The following is a 23057-nucleotide window of genomic DNA, read 5'->3' on the forward strand; positions in this document are numbered from 1 at the left end:
ATTGTTAGGACAAGCTGATGACTCTAGTTAAGATATAAGCTGAACTCCCCCCTCCCCATCCCACCACAAAGAAATCAATGCTTTTAAAGTCATAGCACAGATTATGTGTTCTTTAAGGGGGAAAAACATACTTAATGTTGTTGCCTAAACATAATAAACAAATTTCATCGTTATGACAAGCTGATGACTCTAGTTACATTGGATGTAAAGTCTGTTTGAATCAGTGTTACTATCTCTCTCTCTCTGAGCCCTAATGAAAATGTACCATGCCCAATTTTTTGATGTTATTAGAGCCTTTGTTGATCCTAAAAATTTAAATTAATGTATTTTTATTTGTTCCAGATAAATATATGTAACTATGTGAAACAACATGAGCTTAATTATTCTGAGTTGTTCTCATTGTTGCATGAAGCATTTTGAATAATAGTGTAGTGTTCTAACGCAATGATTTTGTTGAAACTGTGTCACCAGAGATTTGTATTTTGACAATCCCAGAGTTGATAGTCATCAACATATGCCATTAATTTTTCCTTGCCTTTCAATTTATTTATATTTTTCAAGTGTTTCATATTCTGCTTGTTTGGGTTTTGCAGTGAATTTATTGCTGAAGTAAAATCAGGATTAGCATTAGTAGTGGCCTATTATGCAAGAAAGCAAGCTTATACAGCATCAGCCAAAAAGAGAAAAAAAAAAAAAAAAAAGAGAGAAAAAACCCCACTTCCCATTCACCTCTCCATCAGCTTCAAATGTTTGTCCAGTTCTTCCTTGAATTTGAATTTAAGCTATCAACTTCCACAACAATAGATGGAAGTTTGTTTCAGTATTCAACTACTTGCTGGCTAATGGCAAATTTCTGCATATCTATTCTGCAGCTGTTTTTCCTCAATTTAAATTTATGCCACCTAAGGCATGTAATCTGACCAAGTGGAAGAATCCCATCAGCATTGAGCTTGCTCAAACCATTATATACCTCAATCAGATCACCTCGCAGGTGCCCAGTCTCTAGATGCTGTAATTTGCAGAACTTAATCTTTCCTTGATAAGAGCATCCCTTTGTTCCCCCTGCCAATCTCAATGCCCATCTCCCTACTCATTCAAGCAGCTCTGCATCCTTCCTAAAATGAGGCCTCCAGACCTGTATGCAGCAACTCAAGGTGTGGCCTGACCATTGCCTTATACAAGCAGATAATAACCTCTTTATCCCTGATAGCAAAGTTCATGTATACCATTGACAATAGACCATGAGCTGCTCTGGCAGCCTGTCTGCACTGCTCTGAAAACTTCATATCTGATGGCACAATTACCTCCAGATCTACCTTAACACAACACACATGGGTTGTGTTAAGGTAGCTAAGAAAAAGAACAGGTGCATGTATACTTGCGTGTACAGCAATGCTAGGAGTTTGGTAAATAAATTTTATGAATTTGAGGTATTGCTCAAAGCATCAAAGGTGAATATTGTTGGGATATCAGAGACGTGGTGTCACACAGATATAAGGAATGCGGAACTGGAATTTGGGGAGTACAGTGTCTACAGAAAAGATAGACAGGATAGGAAGGGAGGAGGGGTTATGCTATTAGTTAAGAAACACATAAAATCTAAGGAAGTGAAGCCAGTCGACATCGCTGGACAGTGCAGTGTCAAGTCAGTTTGGTGTGACATAAGCATTGGGAAATCAAAATTGAGAGTAGGACTGTGCTATAGGCCTAATGACTCTGATGAATATAATAAGAAACTGTACAGGGAAATAGAGTGGGCCAGTAAATCAGAGAGTCTTATAATGGGGGATTTTAATTTCCCAGATATTGACTGGAATTTGTGAGTTGGTCACTCACACACTAGCAAGGCTTTCGTGGATTTATTGGATGATTGTTTTCTAAATCAGCATGTTCGGGAGGCAACTAGAGGGAGCAATACTCTTGATTTGATTATCAGTAGTGATTCTTCATGCATTAAGAATCTGCAGATACAGGAACCACTAGGTGGCAGTGAACACAGTGTGCTGAAGTGGGATTTACTCAAAGAGGTAACTACCATCAGGGGTAAAGGGAAGGGTTATTGCTTTTGTAAAGGCGACTACGATGGTCTGAGACAGTATTTAAATTCTATACAGTGGGACCAACTGATGATGTTACCAACAGCAAACTCAAAATGGGAAGCATTCAAAGAACTTATCTTGGAAGCTACTAGGCTTTACATACCAACTAAGAAATATTGTTCAAGGTTCAGGCCTAAATGGATGGCAGATGAACTAATGAGACATATGGCAGAGAAGAAAAATGCATGGGATACATATAAATTAACATGTGACACAGAAGCCTATGATAGATATAAGTTGATCTGTAACCAAGTTACAAAGGAGGTTAGGCAGGCAAAGGCAGATTACGAGAAATCTTTGGCAAGGGATGCAAAGAAAAACTTCAAGGAGTTCTTTACTTATGTAAACTCTAGAAGGAAGGTGATGAATCAGATTGGTCCGCTTGATATCGATGGTTCAACTGTACATGATCCTGCTCAGGTAGCTAACAAACTAAATCAATATTTTGCATCTACATTCACACATAAGGAGTTATTCAGGAAGGGGAATGCCATAGATGAAGTAAACACTGGCAGTGAGCTAGATGATCTTGTAATAATTGAGAGTAAAGTGGAGGAGAAATTGTTGAAGATAAATACAAGAAAGGCACCTGGGGTGGATGGGCTCTATCCAGTTATGTTAAAGGAGGCAGCAAAGGAAGTAAGCAATCCGTTAGCCATAATTATGAGAGCTTCCTTGGACTCAGGGGAGGTACCCATGTACTGGAGATGTGCAAATGTGACCCTAATTCACAAAGGAGGATCAAAGGGCGACACAAGTAATTACAGAGCTGTTAGTTTAACTTCTGTTCCAGGAAAATTAATGAAGGCATTGGTTAACGAAGCACTGCAGGATCATCTAGAGAGGACATCAGTTATAGATTGGACACAGATTGGTTTTGTTAAGGGGAAGTCTTGTCTGACCAATTTGATTGGATACTATGATGTGGTCACAAAGAAACTGGATTCAAAAATATAATTTTGATATCATATACTTGGATTTCAGGAATGCTTTTGATACTGTTGCACATGGAAGATTGCTGTACAAACTGGAGCAGTATGGCATTAAGGGGAAGTTGCTACAATGGATAAAGGGATGGTTGCGTGGGACACAACAGAGAGTGGTAATCAATGGACACTGCTCTTCTTGGACTAATGTTATTAGCAGAGTACCCAAGGGTTCGGTGCTGAGCCCATTGTTGTTTTGTGTATTCAGGGACTCCACTTATAACAACTAATGTTATAAGCTGAGTCCCTGATATAACTTCATCAATATTAGTGATATTAATGAAGGTATATCATCAGGCTTGATGTCCAAGTTTCCAGATGATACAAAGGTTGGCAGAGTTGTTAACGACAGTAAAGACAGAATTAGCATTAGTAGAGGCATATGATGCAAGAAAGCAAGCTTATCCAGCATCAGCCAAAAAAAAAAAAAAAAAAAAAATACCTGCCCAGATGAGCCTTAAATTTATTTAAGCTATCAAATTCCACAACAAGGGATGGAAGTCTGTTCCACCAACCAACTACCCGCTAGCTAAAGGCAAATTTCCGCATATCTATCCTACATCTGTCTTTTCTCAATTTGAATTTATGCCCTCTCAGGTGATTATTCTGAGCAAGAGGCAGTATCCCATCAGCATTGAGCATACTCAAACCATTCAAGGCTTTGTACATCTCTATCAGATCACCTCGCCGGGGCCTAGACTCCAGACACTGTAATTTGCAAAACTTAAGCCTTTCTTCGTAAGAGCAACCCTTTGTTCCATTCACTAACCTTGTTGACCTTCTCTGCACTCGTTCCAGTAGCTCTATATCCTTCTTGAAATGAGGCCTCCAGACTTGTATACAGTACTCAAGGTGCGGCCTAAACATTGCCTTATACAAGGGAATAATCACCTCCCTATCCCTGCTAGAAAAATTCCTGTATATCATTGATAAGGCACCAGGAGCTACTCTTGCAGCCGGTCTGCACTGCTCAGAGAACTTCATATCTGCCTGCACAATTACCCCCAGGTCCTTTTCATTCTCTACCACTGTCAGTCTAGTACCACAGAGTTGATACGTTGCTCTGGGGTTGCTGTTTTCCATATGTAGTACTTTACATTTGTCAATGCTAAACTTCATTTGCCACCTCTCAGCCCATCTGCTCAACCTTTCCAGATCCTGTTGCAGCAGCATAGCATCAGTAGCATCCTTAACAACCCTGCCAACCTTAGTATCGTCTGCAAACTTGGACATTAAGCTTGATATACCATCATCAATATTTTTATAAATACAGAAAACAACAATGGACCCAACACTGAACCCTGAGGGACTCCACTAATAACATTAGTCCACGATGAGCAGTGTCCATTAATTACCACTCTCTGTCTTCTGCCACTCAACCATCCCTTTATCCATAGCAACAATTTGGCACCAATGCCACACTGCTCCAATTTGTGCAGCAGTCTTCCATGTGCAACAGTATCAAAAGCCTTTCTAAGATCCAAATATATAATATCAAAGTTATTCCCTGCATCCAATTCTTTTGTGACTACATCATAGTATCCAATCAAATTGGTCAGGCAAGACCTTCCCTTAACAAAACCATGCTGTGTCTGAGCTATAACTGAATATTACAAAGTTATATTATTATATCAGTTATATCAGTTATTACAAAATCACTTAACTCCCATTAGAGTTTGATAAACTTCTGGCATTCCCCCGCCTCCTTGAATAACTCATCATGTGTGAATGTAGATGCAAAATACTCATTCAGTTTATCAGCTGCCTGAGCATGATCATAAATAGTCAAACCATATATATGTTGTTAAGTAGACCAATCTGATTCAACGCAAGTAAAAACCTCTTTAAATATTTCTCATAATCTGCTTTTGCCTGCCTAACCTCCATTGTGACTTGATTACAGATTAACTTATATCTGCCTAATCTATATGCATACCATGCATTTTTCTTCTCTGCCATAAGCCTCATTAATTCTTCTGACATCCATTTAGGCCTCAACCTTGAACAGTATTTCTAAGTTGGTATAAAAAGCCTTGAAGCCTCCAAGATTAAGTCCCGTTTAGAATTCACCATTGGTAACATCATCAGTTTATCTCACTGTATAGAATTTAAAAACTGTCTGAGACCACTATAGTCACTTTTATGGAAGCAAAAACCCTTTCCTTTACTGCTGATGTTAATTATATCTTTAAGTAAATCCCACATCAATACACTGTGATCACTGCCACCTAGTGGTTCCTTTATCTGCAAATTCATAATGCATGAATAATCACTGCTGATAATCAGATCAAGAGTATTACTCTCCCTGGTTCCCTCTCAAACATTTTGCTGTAGAAACCAGTCATCCAATAAATCCACAAAAGTCTTGCTAGTATGCGAGCGACCAATCCACAAGTTCCAATTAATATCTGGAAAGTTAAAATCCCCCATGATGGGACATTCCGATTTACCAGCCCTCTCTATTTCTCTGCACAATTGTTCATTATACTCAACAGACTTATTATACCTATAACACTCTCCTGCTCTTAATTTTGCTTTCCCAGTGCTTATGTCATACCAAACTGACTCAACACTGCATGGTCCACCCATGTAAACTGGCTGCACTTCCTTAGATTTTCTGTGTTTCTTAACTAACAGCATAACCCCTCCTCCCTTTGCTGTCTATCCTTTCTGTACACATTGTACTCTCCAAATTCCAACTGTGTACTACTTATATCTGTGTGACGCCATGTATTAGTATTAGTAACGGCCGCATGGTGCAAGAAAGCCTATGGCTTATGCTGCACCAGCCAAAAAAAAAAAATCCGAACAAAACAATGATAAAAACAAAAATAATAAAATAAAATAAAATAAATAACTAAATAATAATAATTAATAAAAATAAAAAATAAAAAAAAGGAAATTAAACCTATCATCCTATGCGCTTCCCTTACCCAAAAGTACTATCCAGATGACCTTTGAATTTCCCCAAACTGTCGGCCTCTACCACCCATGAAGGCAACTTATTCCAGTAATTTATAACTCGCTGGCTAAAATAAAACTTCCTGCAGTCCAGTCTAAACATTTCCCCCTGTAACTTGAATTTATGTCCCCTAGTTCTAGCATCATTTATAATCTTGAAAATTTTGTCCTCATTCATTTTACTGATGCCTCTCAGAGCCTTAAACACCTCAATCAAATCTCCTCTAAGGTGTCTAGTTTCCAAACTCTGCAACCCACATATTCAAAGTCTTTCTTCATAAGGACGCCCTTTTGCCGATCTCACCAGGCGAGTTACCCTTCTTTGCACCCTTTCAAGAAGCTCGATGTCTTTCTTTAGGTGCGGTCTCCATACTTGAACACAGTATTCCAAGTGTGGTCTAACATAAGCCTTATATAATGGGATTATCACGTCCCTATCTCTACTTGCAAAAGTTCGATAGATCATCGATAGGACACCATGGGCCTTCCTTGCAACCTGTTTACAATGCTCAGAGAATTTCATGCCTGACCGTATCGTAACACCTAAGTCCCTTTCCTCCAGTACTGGGTTTAGTTGAACTCCACCAAGTGAATACGTTTTTTTGGGATTACTGTTTCCCAGGTGTAATACCTTACACTTTGTTGGATTAAAGCACAGCTGCCATTTTTCTGACCATTCCTGAAATCTATCTAGGTCTCTCTGAAGAAGCTCAGGTTGACAGTGATCGTTAACTACTCTACCAATTTTAACATCATCTGCAAATTTAGACATCACGCCCTCTATCCCTTCATCAATGTCGTTTATGAAAATTAAAAACAGCAGTGGTCCTAATACTGATCCTTGGGGAACCCCACTTCTTACATCAACCCAATCTGAGGAATAGCCATTTATCACAACCCTCTGCCTCCTGCCCTGAAGCCATCCTTCTATCCATCTAAAGATTTTCCCAGTGATTCCAACCTGTTCCAGCTTATAAAGCAACCGCTCATATGGGACTGAGTCAAAAGCTTTGCTGAAATCTAAATAAACAATGTCAAAATTATTCCCTAAATCCAGCTCGTGAGTGACCTTTTCGAAATAGCGAACCAGATTTTTTAAACATGATTTTCCATTTACAAAACCATGCTGAGTATCCTTGATAATTTCAATTCTATCCAAATGATCCTGAATTCCACCCTTGATCATTGCCTCCACGATTTTCCCTACTACTGAAGTCAGACTGACAGGTCGATAATTTCCAACTTCACTTTTAGAGCCACCCTTATGTATGGGAGATACATTTGCACTTTTCCAATCCAAGGGAATCGCCCCAGAGTCTAGTGATGCTCGCATAATTAGCCTCAATGGTTCAATGCACTCGCTTGATGCCTCTCTCTTAAGATTATAGGGTATATTCCATCAACTCCAGGAGCCTTACTGGTCTGTAGGCTCGAAAGTTTTTTCAAATAAATAATCTTGCGAAATTTCAATATCATTAATTACATATTTTTTAACTTCGCTTCCACAATTTCCCATTGCCACAAAAGGCTTTTCATTTGTAAATGAAAAGCCTTTTGTGGCATTTATATATGTGAAGAATTCTTTATCCCCCCTCTTTGCTCTTTTTGCTAGTGATTTCTCATAAACTGCCTTTGCCTGTCAAACCTTTTCTGTGGCTCTATTACACATCACCTTGTAGCTGTTATAGGCTTCAGAACTTTTTATTGCTCTGTAACCTTTCCATGCCACCTTTTTCTGCTCAAGTAATGTGGCAACTTCACTATTCATCCGACTTGGAACCCTTCTCGTGGAGTATTTTTTAATGGTATATACGCATTCAAGGCATCTGTGATTAATGTTTTAAAAGCGTACCACAGTTCAATTGTATTACTAATGATATTAAGAGTAGGAGACCGGCGGAATTACTTAACAAGTACAGGTCACTGTTGAAAAAAAGCCGTGAATTAGGGTTGAATTTGAAAGCGTCTGCAATTCTGCCCAGACACGATAGGAGGGAGTATATGATGAGAGCCCTGTCGATCAATTCGGCCCTGGAAGGATTGTGCAAGGCTCAAGGGGTAGAATTTTTTTCAGCCTGGTCTGTACTTGTTAACAGGAGAGACTACTTCTACAGGGATGGGATACACTTAAATAGAAAGGGTGCAAGAATGTTTGCTGATGCTATCGAGGCAGTGCTAGATGGGGGGGGATACAAGAACTAATAGATTAACAGTAGCCACTGGCAGAGGTGAAAGTGATTCTTGCACTGCTTCTATTGGAATGAGCCGCAGCCTGGAAAATAAGATGCAGGATAGTTCAGAGACTGCTGGGAATCATTGGGGTACAAATAAACACATAGGTTGTGTTAGGGTAGCTAAGAAAAAGAACAGGTGCATGTATACCTGCGTGTACACCAATGCTAAATAAATTTGATGAATTTGAGGTATTGCTCAAAACATCAAAGGCACATATTGTGGGGATGTCAGAGACGTGGTGTCACACAGATATAAGGAATGCAGAACTGGAATATGGGGAGTACAATGTCTACAGAAAGTATAGACAGGGTAGGAAGGGAGGAGGGGTTATGCTATTAATTAAGAAATACATAAAATCCAAGGAAGTGAAGCCAGTCGACATTGCTGGACAGTGCAGTGTCGAGTCAGTTTGGTGTGACATAAGCATTGGGAGATCAAAATTGAGAGTAGGAGTGTGCCATAGGCTTAATGACTCTGATGAGTATAATAAGAAACTGTACAGGGAAATAGAGTGGGCCAGTAAATCAGAGAGTCTTATAATGGGGGATTTTAATTTCCCAGATATTGACTGGAATTTGGGGGCTGGACACTCACATACTAGCAAGGCTTTTGTGGATTTATTGGATGATTGTTTTCTACATCAGCATGTTCGGGAGGCAACTAGAGGAAGTAATACTCTTGATTTGATTATCAGTAGTGATTCTTCATGCATTAAGAATCTGCAGGGTGGCAGTGATCACAGTGTGCTGAAGTGGGATTTACTCAAAGAGGTAACTACCATTAGGGGTAAAGGGAAGGGTTATTGCTTTTGTAAAGGCGACTACGATGGACTGAGACAGTATTTAAATTCTATACAGTGGGACCAACTAAGAAATATTGTTCAAGGTTTAGGCCTAAGTGGATGTCAGATGAACTAATGAGACACATGGCAGAGAAGAAAAATGCATGGGATACATACAAATTAAGAGTAGACACAGAAGCCTATGATAGATACAAGTTGATCTGTAACCAAGTTACAAAGGAGGTTTTCTGAGCAGTGCAGACGGGCTGCAAGAGTGTCTCATGCTGTATTGTTGATGATATATAGGAATTTTTCTAGCAGGGATAAGGAGGTGATTATTCCCTTGTATAAGGCAATGGTGAGACAGCACCTAGAGTACTGTATACAGGTCTGGAGGCCTCATTTCAAGAAGGATGTAGAGATGCTGGAACGAGTACAGAGAAGGGCAACAAGATTAGTGAATGGAACAAAGGGGTACTCTTACGAAGAAAGGATTAAGTTTTGCAAATTACAGTGTCTGGAGACTAGGCACCGGCGAGGTGATCTGATAGAAGTGTATAAAGCCTTGAATGGTTTGAGTATGCTGAATGCTGATGGAATTCTTCCTCTTGCTTAGAATAATCACCTGAGAGGGCATAAATTCAAATTGAGAAAAGACAGATGTAGGATAGATGTGAGGAAATTTGCCTTTAGCCAGCGGGTGTTTGGTTGGTGGAATAGACTTCCATCCCTTGTCGTGGAAGTTGATAGCCTAAATAAATTTAAGGCTCAGCTGGACAGGTATTTCGAACGAACAGAGGAGTGAAGTGTAAGTGGTTATTTTTTATTTATTTATTGTTATTTTTTATTATTATTATTATTTTTTTTATTTTATTTTATTTTTTTTTTTGGCTGATGCTGCATAAGCTTGCTTTCTTGCATCAAATGCCTCTACTAATGCTAATGCTATTCATTCTCTGCGCGATATCTACCCAGTTAATAGAGGCCATGTAGTACCTTAAGGCATCGTAATTTCCTTTTCTGAAATTAAAACCCATTCCTTTGCCTTTTACTTCTGCTACCTCTCTCGTCATCATCCACCGTAGAACTCTGATCACTTCCTGCTTCTGGTTCCTCTACTGTCAGCCCTGTTATGTCATCTGATTCATGTGTGATGATGAGGTCTAAGATGATGTCTCTGATATCCCAACAAATCCACCTTTGATGTCTTTACCTACACTTCACATTCATCAGATTTATTAATTATACTTCTTGCATTGGTGTATGTGCAAGGATACATGCATCTGTTCCTACTCTTAGAAGACCTCCCTTTAACAAACTCATGGTGTGCCTTAACTATTATTGCAGTCTTGTCTAGATGATCCTGCAATGCTTATTTATCCAGAGACTACATTATTTTCCCCTGGAACAGAAATTAAACTGACAGGTCTGTAATTACTCATTTCACCTTTTGAAACCCCTTTCTGAATTGGGGATTCATTTGCACTTCTCCAGTCCGTGGGGACCTCACCTGAATCCAAGGAAGCTCTCATAATTATGGCTAAAGGTTTGCTTACTTCCTTTGCTGCTTCCCTTAATATAAATAGATAGATACCATCTCCCTCAGGTGCCTTTCTTATGTTTAACTTCAACAATTTCTCCTCCACTTTCCTCTCAGTTATTACAGAGTTATTTAGCTTCCTATTAGAGTTTTATAAACTTATGGCCTCCACTTCTCTTCAGAATTTCTTATGTGTGAATGTAAATGCAAAATTAACTATATAATATCTGTGTAAATACACCATAGTTTACCCATAAGTTTAATTACATAAGTAGTGTAACGGCATCGTTTCATTATATCTCATATTGTGGCTAATTTCAACCCATAACATATTTAGTCTTCAGTTGCAAAGTTAATGGAATTAACTTTGCAACCGTGATGGCATGGCTGCATTATCAGGGTACCTGCTCACCCACTGATTAGTGAGCCAACAAGCTCTGAAACGCATCTGTCATTAAATAATCGAATAAATAACAGAAGCATTATTTATTCGAAGTAGTGCAATACCTGGTATCTCGTGAAGGTGGCCACAATATGAGATATAATCAAATGATGCCGTTACACTACTTAAATTAAGCTACGCTATTATATTGTGTCAGTTATAAATGGTACTTTAAGAGATCTACAATTTTCGAACTACTTATGTAGTTAAATTTATGAGTAAACTATGGTGTATTTACACCGATATATATATATATATATATATATATAAATAAAGAATACACTAGGAGAGTGTTTTATAAACACTCTTCCTAGTCTATTTTTGCTGTTTAATCTATTTTTGCCAATAATATCAATGCAAAAACTTTAGATTTGCATTTCCAAAACTACAAAATAGGAAGCTGAACCTGAATTCTCCTAAAATTTGAAATATAATTTCACCTTCTAGATGTCACCTACTAGAGCCCCATGCTGTCAGGCATCACAAATCCTTAGTGAATGAAAGACAGGATGAATAGCATTCAATAACCACTAAATCTGGCCTTTTGTAGAGGTTAATAGGATGTGGCCATATTCCGTGACTGCCTAGAACACACAGCTCCTACCTCTAAAGAGACCCAAACATAAATTGAGAGAATATACTTAGTAAACAGACTAAATAAAACAGACATATAAGAATGTAGTGTATTGCATTGGGTTTTATCCAAATCTTCAGCTATTTAATCAATTTAAACTTGAGAATTTTCAGCCAGTAGCTCTGCCAAGAGTTATTGGCTGCAACTTTTCCAACTGTTACAACATGGTGGTTCTATTGCATTTTAAATTAAAGATAAAGGCAACTTCCTAGCATCCTATTTTTATTTTAACTCTTGTATCAATGACCTTGCCTCCTGTAGTGTCCAACAGAAGGCTGTTAGAACTCTGAACAGTCTTGGTAAAAAGAAAGACCCAGGTCTTTATGGAATTTCTCCAGTTGTTTTAAAAACTTGTGCTCATGGTCTTTATCAACTTTTTACACTTTCTTATTTCATTGCTGTTTTCCCTTCCTCTTGGAAATTTGATCATATCCAGCTAATTCCTAAAAAAGGGTGACAAATTCTTATTTTCTAATTATTGCCCCATTGCACCTTCCTCTACAGAGGAAGTTATGGGTAATGGCTATCCATATCTTCCAAATAAAAATAAATCCTAATTTAAAAACCAAAATTTCAGGTGGCCGGAAGTCAATCAAAGGGTCCGAAAAACCTAAATAATGGCTAATTTTCTATGTATATATTTAAGTGCAATAGAATCACCAATACACAGGCATTTCTGAATAAACAGAATATTTATATTATTTATATTATATTTATATATTTTTATATTATATTATAATATATTTTTTATATTATATTTATATATTTTTATATTATATTATAATATATTTTTTATATTATATTTATATATTTTTATATTATATTATAATATATTTTTTATATTATATTTATATATTTATATTTAAATTATATCTCATATTGTGAATACCTTCACAACGAGTTGCCATGATATTGCACTACATCGAATAAGTAACGCTTCACCTAAGGAGAAGACTAATGTTACTTATTCTCAGATAGGTACCACCACCACCACCACCACCCAGACGGCACCGTTTCAGGTCTATTTGGCCCTTCTTTGGTGAGTGGGTAAGTACCCAAGTGATGCAATGATGGCAAAACAGTTATGAAGTATAACTCCACAATATGAGAGATGCCTGATGGTATATGATGTATTTAGACTAAGATGCATTTAGGGCTAAAGCCTCAAGCTGCGAGCAAATTTAGACTATCTATATATTAAGTGCAATAGCATCACCAATGCATAGCCAGTTCTGAATAAACAGAATATTTATAAGGCGGCATTGTTTTAAGTTATATCTCATATTGTGAATTTTCTTGGCTAATTTTCTTTATTGGAGCTGCAGTGGGTTCAGACAATTTGAAAGACATGAAGAACATCCTGCACTTGCATGAACCACCTTTGCCTGTGCTTACAAGAAATCTAATTTTTTTTAATGCGAACACCGAAGGTATTAGAATCTATAAGTACTAGGTCTAACAGGTTAGTGCATTAGCATCATGTTTGTAGTGAATTGCTGAAAATGGTAATTCGCCGATTAATCATGTTAGTAGTATATTAGTGAAAAGGTGAAATGACATCGTTCTTATCATATCTCATATTGTGAATACCTTCATAACAAGTTGCCTGATATTGCACTACCTGGAATAAGTAACATTTCACCAGCGGAGAAGACTATTGTTATCACATCTCATATTGTGAACATCTTCAACATGAGTTGCCATTTTACCATTTTCTGTAATTCACTAGGTACGAATTATACCTAGTGAATTACAGTGATGCCCACTGAGAATAGGCACTGCTATTCTCAGTGGGCATCACCACCACTGAGTTTCAAGGCTGTTTGGCCTCTCTTCGGTGGGTGGGTTTGTTTGTTTGTTTGTTATTTGGTTTTTAGGAGCATTAGCAACTAAGGCCATATTGCTCCGGGATATGCGGTGGTCATTCCCTGACCTTTCCGCATTCTCCGTATTTGGTGGTGATGGGCTCGAACCCCGGTCTAATCAAGAAGCATGTGCTACGCACTGCCGCTCCTTCCCACTTGGCTACGGAGGCACATCAGTGGGTGGGTAGGCACCCCATTGTTGCAATAGTGACAACCCAGCTATGAAGTATAACTTCACAATATGAAAGATGCCAGATGGTGTACAAAAGTATAGAATACATTTAGGATTAAAGCCTTTGGAAAATTCACTAGACATAATAATGCATTAGCATCATGTTTGTACCTAGTGAATTACAGAAAATGATAAAATGGTAACTCATCTTGAAGGTGTTCACAATATGAGATGTGATAAAAAAAAAATGATGCCATTTTACCATTTTCCTTTAGCCCTAAATGTATTCAACCTAAAGTCAGAAATCTTGGTGAGGTGTGAATTATAGGCTGAGAAGGGAGACATGAATATCTGCCGAATGTAATTTTCAGTAAATATGAATGAAGGATGGTTGTTCCGGAAAACAGAAGAAAAAAGGGTAAATGAAGAAGGGAAAGGTTGGTTCTGCGAGTTTGGGATTGAACAGTAAATGGATGCTGATTGGCTGCAGCACAAGTTTAGACTAGTTTGGAAGAGAATGGAGGAATTACAGATGTCAGTTTAGAATAACAGTGCCCATGGAAATATCCATAGAAAAGGCAAGCAAAAACCTTTTCCTTTACTATGATAGTTACAATTAAGTAAATTCCTCATCAGTACACTTGGATCAGTGGCACCTAGTGGTTCTTTTATCTGTACATTCTTAATGCATGATTAATCATGGCTGATAGTCTGATAAAAAATATTTCTCTCTTTTGTTGCCCCTCTAGCATGCTGCTGTAGAAAACAGTCATCCAATAAATCCATAAGTTCACAAAAATTACACACAAACACCAACCGTTGCTGAAATAATTATTTTTAATTTACTTTAATACTGTAAAATATATGCATAGAACTAATGAAATAACAAAACTTTTCTTCAAATTAATATAAAATAAAAATAAAAATTAAAATATACCATCCATTTACAATAAATATAGAATACTGTATATATAAGATATATAAGAACTTATGAGAAAATAAAAGCGATAAAATAATGAAAATAAAACCACTAAAATACCGATAAAACAACAAGACTAAAACCGCTAAAATCCTGAAGCTTCAGAGGCATCCACCTCCTTTCTTAAATAACAGCAGGCTCACGGCTCTCAGCATGTGGTTCAACAGGAGCATGGACAGTATTCCCTTCATTATTTTATAGCTTTTATTTTCTTATATATCTTATATATATTCTATATTTATTGTAAATGGATGGTATATTTTTATTTTTATTTTATATTAATTTAAGGAAAAGTTTTATTATTTCATTAGTTCTATGTATATATATTTTACAGTATTAAAGTAAATTAAAGATAATTATTTCAGCAATGGTTGGTGAAATAATTTTCCCAACCCCAGAGGCCAATTTGAAGGGGAAAGGGGGGGGAAATCCATAAAAGTCTTGCTAGTGTTTGAGTGATTAACCCACAAGTTCTTTGGGTTGATCACTCAAGCAGCAAATATCTGAGAAGCTAAAATCCCATATTATAATACATTCTGATATACTGTCATGCTGTATTTCTCTGTATAGTTATTCATCATACTCTTTTTAGTCAGTAGGCCTGTAACACACTTATACTCTCATTCATGTTTTCCTGGTGCATATGTGACATCAAATTGACTCAACATTGCACTGTTCATCCATGTAAACTGGATGCACTGCTTTAGAATTTGTGCTTCTTAACTAAAAGAATAACTCTTCTTCCCCTTCTGTCCTGTGTGTGTCCTTTCTGTACTCTGCATATTCAAATTCTGTGTATCCCCTATATCTGAGTGACATGACATCTCTGATATACTCATACTGTCTGCATTTGATGACTTGACCATCACTACAGGTTTATCAAATTTATTTATGCTCCTAGTTTTAGTGCACATGCAAGCATACATGCACCTATTCTTACCCTAACACAGCCAATATATTTTCTTGTTCCAAAATGACCAAGGGCAGGCCTCGAAATCCCTGGTACCTTGCTTTCCGGACTGCTGTATATTCCAATAGTAGCAATGCAAGAAACACTTTCAGTTCTTCTTGCAGCTTTTGTTAATCTATTGATCTGTGTATCCACCCCAAGGTAGCAGTTTTCTGACTCACCTAGCACTCTGCCTTGATAACATCAGCAAATATTCTTGCACCCTTTCTATTTAATTGTATCTCATTCCTGTAGAAAGTCTCTCCTCTTAACAAGCACAAACCGTGCTGAGAAAAATTCTACTCCATTAGCCATGCACAATCTCTCCAGGGCTGAATTGATTGACAAGGCTCTCATTGTATACTCTCTCCTATCATGTCTGGGCGGAATTGCAGAGGCTTTGAAATTTAGCCCTAACTTGCAACCTTTTCTCAATATTACCCTGTACGTGTTAAGTAAGTCTCAGATCTCTTGCTGTCAATGTCATTAGTGTCACTGTATACAACATTATCACCTTTTGTGCTCTTAAAAGACCATATCTGCTCTACAGTGTCATAAAATTTTGCCCCTGGCAGACATACCCTGGTCCTATTCTGCCTATCCTTTTTGTACAATATATTTCCTATTTCCCAACAATAGAGTCACTGACAATAGCTACCTCTTGTGGGACCAGCTAATTCTGTCTTGGGGTTGCTGTGTTGCCCAGTGTGTAAAGTGCAAGCTCCAGCATTGAGTTGATGGCATATGCCCGATAAATTTCAGAGTTATGGCCAGAGAGTGTATCGAACCATTAAGGTTAATTATGAGGGCATCTTTTGATGCTGGAGAGATTCCTTTGTATTGGAGAAATGCTGAATTATCGCTAATACATAATATGCAGTTCTAAGAGTGAAGTCAGTAACTATGGATCGGTTAGCCTGGCTTCAGTGGTAGGGATAATTTTTGAGGAAATGATTAAGCATGCAATCCAGGGACATTTAGAAAGAAATAGCATTCTGAAGGACACATAACATGGTTTCATTAAGGGAAAATCAGGTTTATCTAACCTACTAAGTTATTTTCAGTTAAGTTATTTTTAGTTAAGTTACTTTTAAGCTATTTTCAGTTACTCAAGAGCTGAATGTAAGGGACAATTTCGACATAATTTATTTAGATTTAGCAAAACATTTAATTCAATCCCTCGTGAGAGGTTACTGTATCAGCTGGAACATGTTAAGATGACTGATAAGGTTGTAAAATAGATTACAGGGTGGCTGCAGGACAGAAGGCAGAGGGTTGTGATTTGTGGATATTCTTGAGAGTTGTCTGATGTCAGAAGTTGAGTTCTTTGAGGATCGGTTCTTGTACTGTTCTTGCCATTGTTGTTTCTGATTTTCATAGATGACATTGATGCAGAGATAAAGGGAATTATGTCAAAATTTGCAGATGAAGTAAAGTTTGAGAGAGTCATTAATGATCAGTGCCAAGCAGTACTCCTTCATGCTTATTTGAACAGTTGTCAAAAATGGTCAGAAAAGTAGCACTATGTTTTTATGTTTTTTTTTTTTTTTATGACTTTCATCAACTGGTGAAATACCACCACTTTGCTTATTGGAGGCTTGAAGTGGTGAAACCCATGTTTACTTTCTAGAGCAAAGTTTCCGGCACCCCCCCCTCCCCCCATACTTCTCCTTCAATCCATGCACGGTACTAAGTACTATAGGTTTTGATACCTTTCGCGTTTGGGGTTTTCATAAAAAAAAAAAAAAAAAACATAAAAACATAGTGCCACTTTTCTGACCATTTTTGACAACTGTTCAAATAAGCATGAAGGAGTACTGCTTGGCACTGATCATTAATGACTCTCTCAATGTGGCAAAATGCAAGGTTTTATACTTGTGGAATAGAAACCTGAAAATAAATTATACACTTAGTGGCCTTGAGTTAAAAACCCTGGAGGAAGAAAGAGATCTTGCAGTTATGATACAGGCAGATATATGGTTTTCTGTACTATAAACAGCCAGCCAGAAGAGCTCAGAGTGTCCTATCAATGATTTATTGAACAACATCCCATAGAGATAGGTAGGCCATAATCCCATTGTATAAGGAAGACCACATTTGGAATACTGTGTCCAAGTATGGAGACCTCATCTTCAAAATGACATTAATCTCTTCTTGAAAGGGTTCAAAAAATGGGCAACTCACATGGCGAGATTGGCAAAAGGGTGACCATACAAGGAAAGACTGCAATTATGTGGGCTACAAAGCTTGGCAACAGGGCACCTTAGAGGGTACCTGATTGAGGTTTTTAAAGGCTCTGAGAAGGTGAATTGTCACTGATAATGAATTCCAAGTAATGCAGATACTGAGCAGTATCAGAAGTGTGAGGGCAGTAGAGGGATACAAAGAACAGTCAACCAGATGAGCCTGAAACATTGATACAGACTGCAAATTGATTAGTCAAACTAGTAATCTTGATAACATTCAAAGTGTTAGCCAAACACGGATCAGAATGATCCGATTATATGACTCTCAAAGAAACTGGGTATCTCTTGTTGGAATCATGGCTAATGTTAATGCTAAATCCAGTTTCTGGTTCTTTATTGCTACTAACTCCAAGGGTCTTCAATTAGAAGACTTCTTGTTATGCTGTGAAGCATCTGAACACCATAACAAGAAATTATCTCATCAACTTGCTGTTCTAAAGAAACTGGATATGCCCTCCACTTTTAGTTTCTTAAATGGGGAATTGATGTTACTGTCACTTCTCAGTATATTTCTTCACTTGTTGGTGACTGGTCTGTGGTTGAGCAGCTTGGCTCTAGTGACCACCGGGCTATCACTTTTTCTATAACTTCTAATGACAATAGATTTAGTCCTCTTCAGGATCTCTGATGCTTCTTGTTAAAGCAAATTCTGTGGGATCAGTTTGAAGAATTTTTCCTTTTTACTCTAGATTTTCTGAACACTTATTTTGCCACTGATCTTGCATTCTTTCTCACTTCCTGTCCATATCATGTCTACTTCCACACTGCTGGAAAAAAGGTGCTCTCTAAACATCCCCCTGAGGTGGAACCGTAAACTAATACCCCTACGTTGCCAGGTTCATCGTGCACAGAAGACCTTCCAGCGACACCAGAGAAATTGGCTGTCCTCTGACGATGATTAAAACAATCAGTGACTTTAAAATCAAATTCTTGCAACTTGTTAACACTTCAAGTAATCAGTAATCAGGACCATTGGGGGGTGGAGTTTGCTTATCAACTAACCAGGAATAAGGTCCATTCATCTACTGTTTCTAGCTCAGCTACTGGCCCTACTGAAACCACTACTTGGCATAACACCCTTAATTCTATATTAGATGCCTACAGATAACCCAGATAATAACCTACCTGAGCATTGCCAAATTCATATTGATAATTGTATGTACTCTTCCATGGCTACTACTGATCCCTTCCCTCAAAATGAAGTTAATCTTACTGTTGCTAAAATTAATAGCTCCAGATGCCCTGTTTTAGATTGAAGGAATTTTTATTAAGAGATTTCATACTTTTCCCAACTGTCTTACCAGCATTATATAATAAATGTTTAATATTTGTAAAAGGATAAGAGAAGTTTACCTCAGTATGATACGTAGAACACTTCCATGTGATACTCTTCAGAAATTAAAACGAATATAACAAACAGTAAATAAAAAAAAATTAAAAAATCGAAAATATTACATTACAGAAAAAAAAATAATTAATTGAAAACAATTAAAAAAAAACACAATTAGAAATCAATTGAACACAATTAAAAATTAATTAAAAGAATTTAACGAAAATATTGAAAAACAATTTTCCTTCCTGAAGAAGCTGACAGTGCTTTTCAACATTGTGATCACAGGAATGAAAATTACCAAATAGGGGTGAGCATGAATCTTAAATAGGGATTATTTGTCTTTGCGCATGCGCGTAAAAGACCACGAATCGGAAATTAGATATGGCCAGCAAACATTATCATGTTCTCGTGTAATTTAATTTCGAGAGTTTCTGCAATTAATAGTCTCGTATAATTACGTTGGACACTAAGTATTTTGGCCTCATTGAATAAAAATGTATGTTTTTCATTAACAGCATGAAAGGCTAATTCTGATGCTGCTGAACGAGAAGACGATCTGAGAATGTTTGTTGATTAACATGAAAATTCAGAGGAAACTGCATGAAACCTTGATAAGGCAAGTTGCTATCACTGCAAGAAATGTTGTATACTAGGTCATTTATTTGTGTCGCAAACGAGGAAAGGATTGAGTGATTGTTCAGTATATTGTTCAGGGCAGGTCATGGGGTTTTGTCAATGATATATAGGAATTTTGCTAGCAGGGAAAAGAAGGTGATGGTGATTGTCCCTCTGTATAAGGCAATGGTCAAGCCACGCCTTGAGTACTGCGTACAGGTCTGGAGGCCTCATTTTAGGAAGGATGTAGATTTGCTTGAGCGTGTACAGAGAAGGGCAACAAGATTGGTGAGGGGAATGAAGGGATCCTCTTACCAAGAGAGGCTTAAGTTCTGCAAATTGCAGTGGCTGGAGACTAGGCACCTGCGCGGTGATCTGATTGAGGTGTATAAGGCCTTGAATGGGTTGAGCACTCTGAATTCTAATGGGATCCTTCCACTTGTTCAGATTACGAACCTAAGGGGGCATAAATTCAAATTAAGAAAGGACAGATATAGAATAGATGTGCAGAAATTTGCCTTTAGCCAGTAGGTGGTTAATTGCTGGAACAAACATCCATCTGTCGTTGTGGAAGTTGATAGGTTGAATAAATTTAAGGAGGAACTGGACAGGCATTTGGAGGGAATGGTGCGATTTTTTTTTTTTTTTTTTGGCTGATGCTTCATAAGCTCATACACTTGCTTTCTTGCATCACATGCCACTACTACTACTAATGTGTAATTTTCATATTGGTCTGGCCACAATTTTAAATTCAGTATTTTAAAGACTCTGTTAAGCCGTTTGTGCCACCATTCAACATATGGGACGGTAATAAAGTATTTTTTGATGTTACTATTGTTAGTTAGTGTAGTTTTCTGTATCCTATCCTTAACTTGTACCTTAATTCAGTTTATTGTAGCAAGGGGTAACCCCTGTTTAAGAATCTGCTGGTTAGTATCTGTATTTCTGATTCCAAAGCACATTCCGTCGTTGAATATTTATAGGCATTACGAAACTGATTAAAGATAATAGATCTTTTGTAGGTGAATGGGTGGTAGCGGTGTTTGTAAGTTTTCAATAGATGTCGGGCAGAAGCAGCAGTGTGGTGCACACGCTTCTTGATTAGACCAGGGTTCGAGCCCATGCCCACCAAATACGGAAGATTCAGAAAGGTCAGGGAATGACCCCCGCATATCCCCGGAGCAATATCGCCTTAGTTGCTAATGCTCCTAAAAACCAAATAACAACAACGATAGATGTTAAATTGGATTTTATTTGAGTCCCGAGTAAACATGAAATTTAGAAAATTTAATAACTTTGTATCCGTATTCTTCCTTTCCAATGTAAAATTAGTCTAGAATGAATAATATTAAATGAATGTAAAACATCTTGGATAGTGCTACTCTCAGTGATAACAAGAACATTCTCTAAATACCTTCCATAGTATGTGATACGGGGTAGAAAAGCATCAAATGTATACACTCAATTGTTGAGAGATAGACCTCCACCATTAAGCCGCTCAGGCTCAATCCCATTTACAAACCAAAAATTTGTTTATATACTTTGTCTTGAAAGGTGATAAAGTTGACTTCAACTAAAAGTTTAATTAAGTGAAAAACTTCTTTAATAGGAAGCTTCGTATAATTAATCGGTATAGCTTATTATTTAACACATCCCAAAGAATATCTAATGTGTATTCAACGTTTACATTCATATATAACGAGATAACATCTAGTGAGAATAAATTATCATTATCTCCAAGTCTACAGTCCTTAAGTTATTAAATAATGTATTGTAATTTTTTATCTCAAATTGTATCGCCTGTCTAAAGGATTTTATAATGCTATAGACATGTTGTGGCCAAGGATGGAAATGCTGAGTTTCTTTAGGAAACAACGGGCCGAATAGGAAATCTGGCCGTATGCAATTTTACCTGACCAAAAAGTGCTGGAATGGTATATATCCTGGCCTTCAATTCCTTTAATTGAGCCATAGTAATGTTGTCATTTTTTTGATACGTGGTTAACGCTTTATTGTATTGATTGACCAAATTTAGACTTCGGAATGTTCCACAAAAAGATTTATTTATTCAACAAGTTAACCAAGTGGTGAATAACATAAAAGAAATGCGATTTCCTAAAATTAATACACATGACAGTTCAGCTTTACATGAACTTCGGGGCGCCTCCATAGCCAGGTGGGCAGGAGCAGCAGTGCGTAGCACATGCTTCTTGATTAGACCAGGGTTCAAGCCCGTACCCACCATGGAAGATGCGGAAATTCAGGGAATGACCACCGCATATCCTCAGAGCAATATGGCCTTAGTTGCTAATGCTCCTAAAAATCAAATAACAATAACAAGCATGAACTTCGGGAAAATAAAGACATTATTATTCAGAGAGCAGATAAAGGAGATACAGTTGTAATACTCGATAAACCTGATTATATAAATAAGTTAGTTTCAATTGAATCAGATGCCACCACTTATTTTGAAGTAGACCTGGCACTATTTACCAATTCGTGGTAAATATTTACCTGGTGCCATTTACCAATTTCCGATTCATGGTCTTTTACATGCATGCGCAAAGACAAATAATCTCTATTTAAGATTCATGCTCACCTCTATTTAGTCATTTTCATTCCTGTGATCACGACATACAGTTGAAAAGCATTGTCAGCTTCAGGAAGGAAAACTGTTTTGCAATATTTTTGTTAAATTCTTTTAATTAATTTTTTGCTTTATTTTTAATTGTTTTCAATTATTTTTTTTTCTGTAATGTAATATTTTCAATTTTTTAATTTAAATTTTATATTATGTTATATTTGTTTTAATTTCTGGAGAGTATCATACAGAAGCATTCTACATATCATATTGAGGTAAACTTCTCTTATTCTTTTACAAATATTGAGATCAATGTAGAATGGATTGAGCATCACAGCTCTGGTTTATACTATATAATAAATGTTTAAACAAAGGCTTATTTCCTTCAGTTTGGAAGGCTTCTCTGTAAAATCAAATACTGGCTGGAACTTGTTAACACCTCAAGTACCCTTGAGCAAACCCCCCCAAGGACCCTTGTGGAGGATTACTTATCAACTAACCAGGAATAAGGTCTATTCACCTACTGTTTCTAGCTCAGTAACTACTAGCTCTACTGAAACGACTACTTGGCATAACACCCTTAATTTTATATTAGATGCCTAGATAACCCAGATAATGACCTACCTGAGCATTGCCAAA

General features: G+C 37.2%; 1 protein-coding gene across 1 annotated transcript in view; it reads left to right on the forward strand.

Moving 5' to 3' along the window:
- LOC150079292 (polyamine-transporting ATPase 13A3-like) overlaps window positions 1-23057 on the forward strand; it is a 559638-nt gene that overhangs the window by 323744 nt on the left and 212837 nt on the right. The window lies entirely within an intron of this gene.

The sequence above is a fragment of the Mastigoproctus giganteus genome, chromosome 10 (genome assembly GCF_048544385.1).
Source record: "Mastigoproctus giganteus isolate SK-2022 chromosome 10, ASM4854438v1, whole genome shotgun sequence".
In the NCBI taxonomy this organism is placed as follows: domain Eukaryota; kingdom Metazoa; phylum Arthropoda; class Arachnida; order Uropygi; family Thelyphonidae; genus Mastigoproctus; species Mastigoproctus giganteus.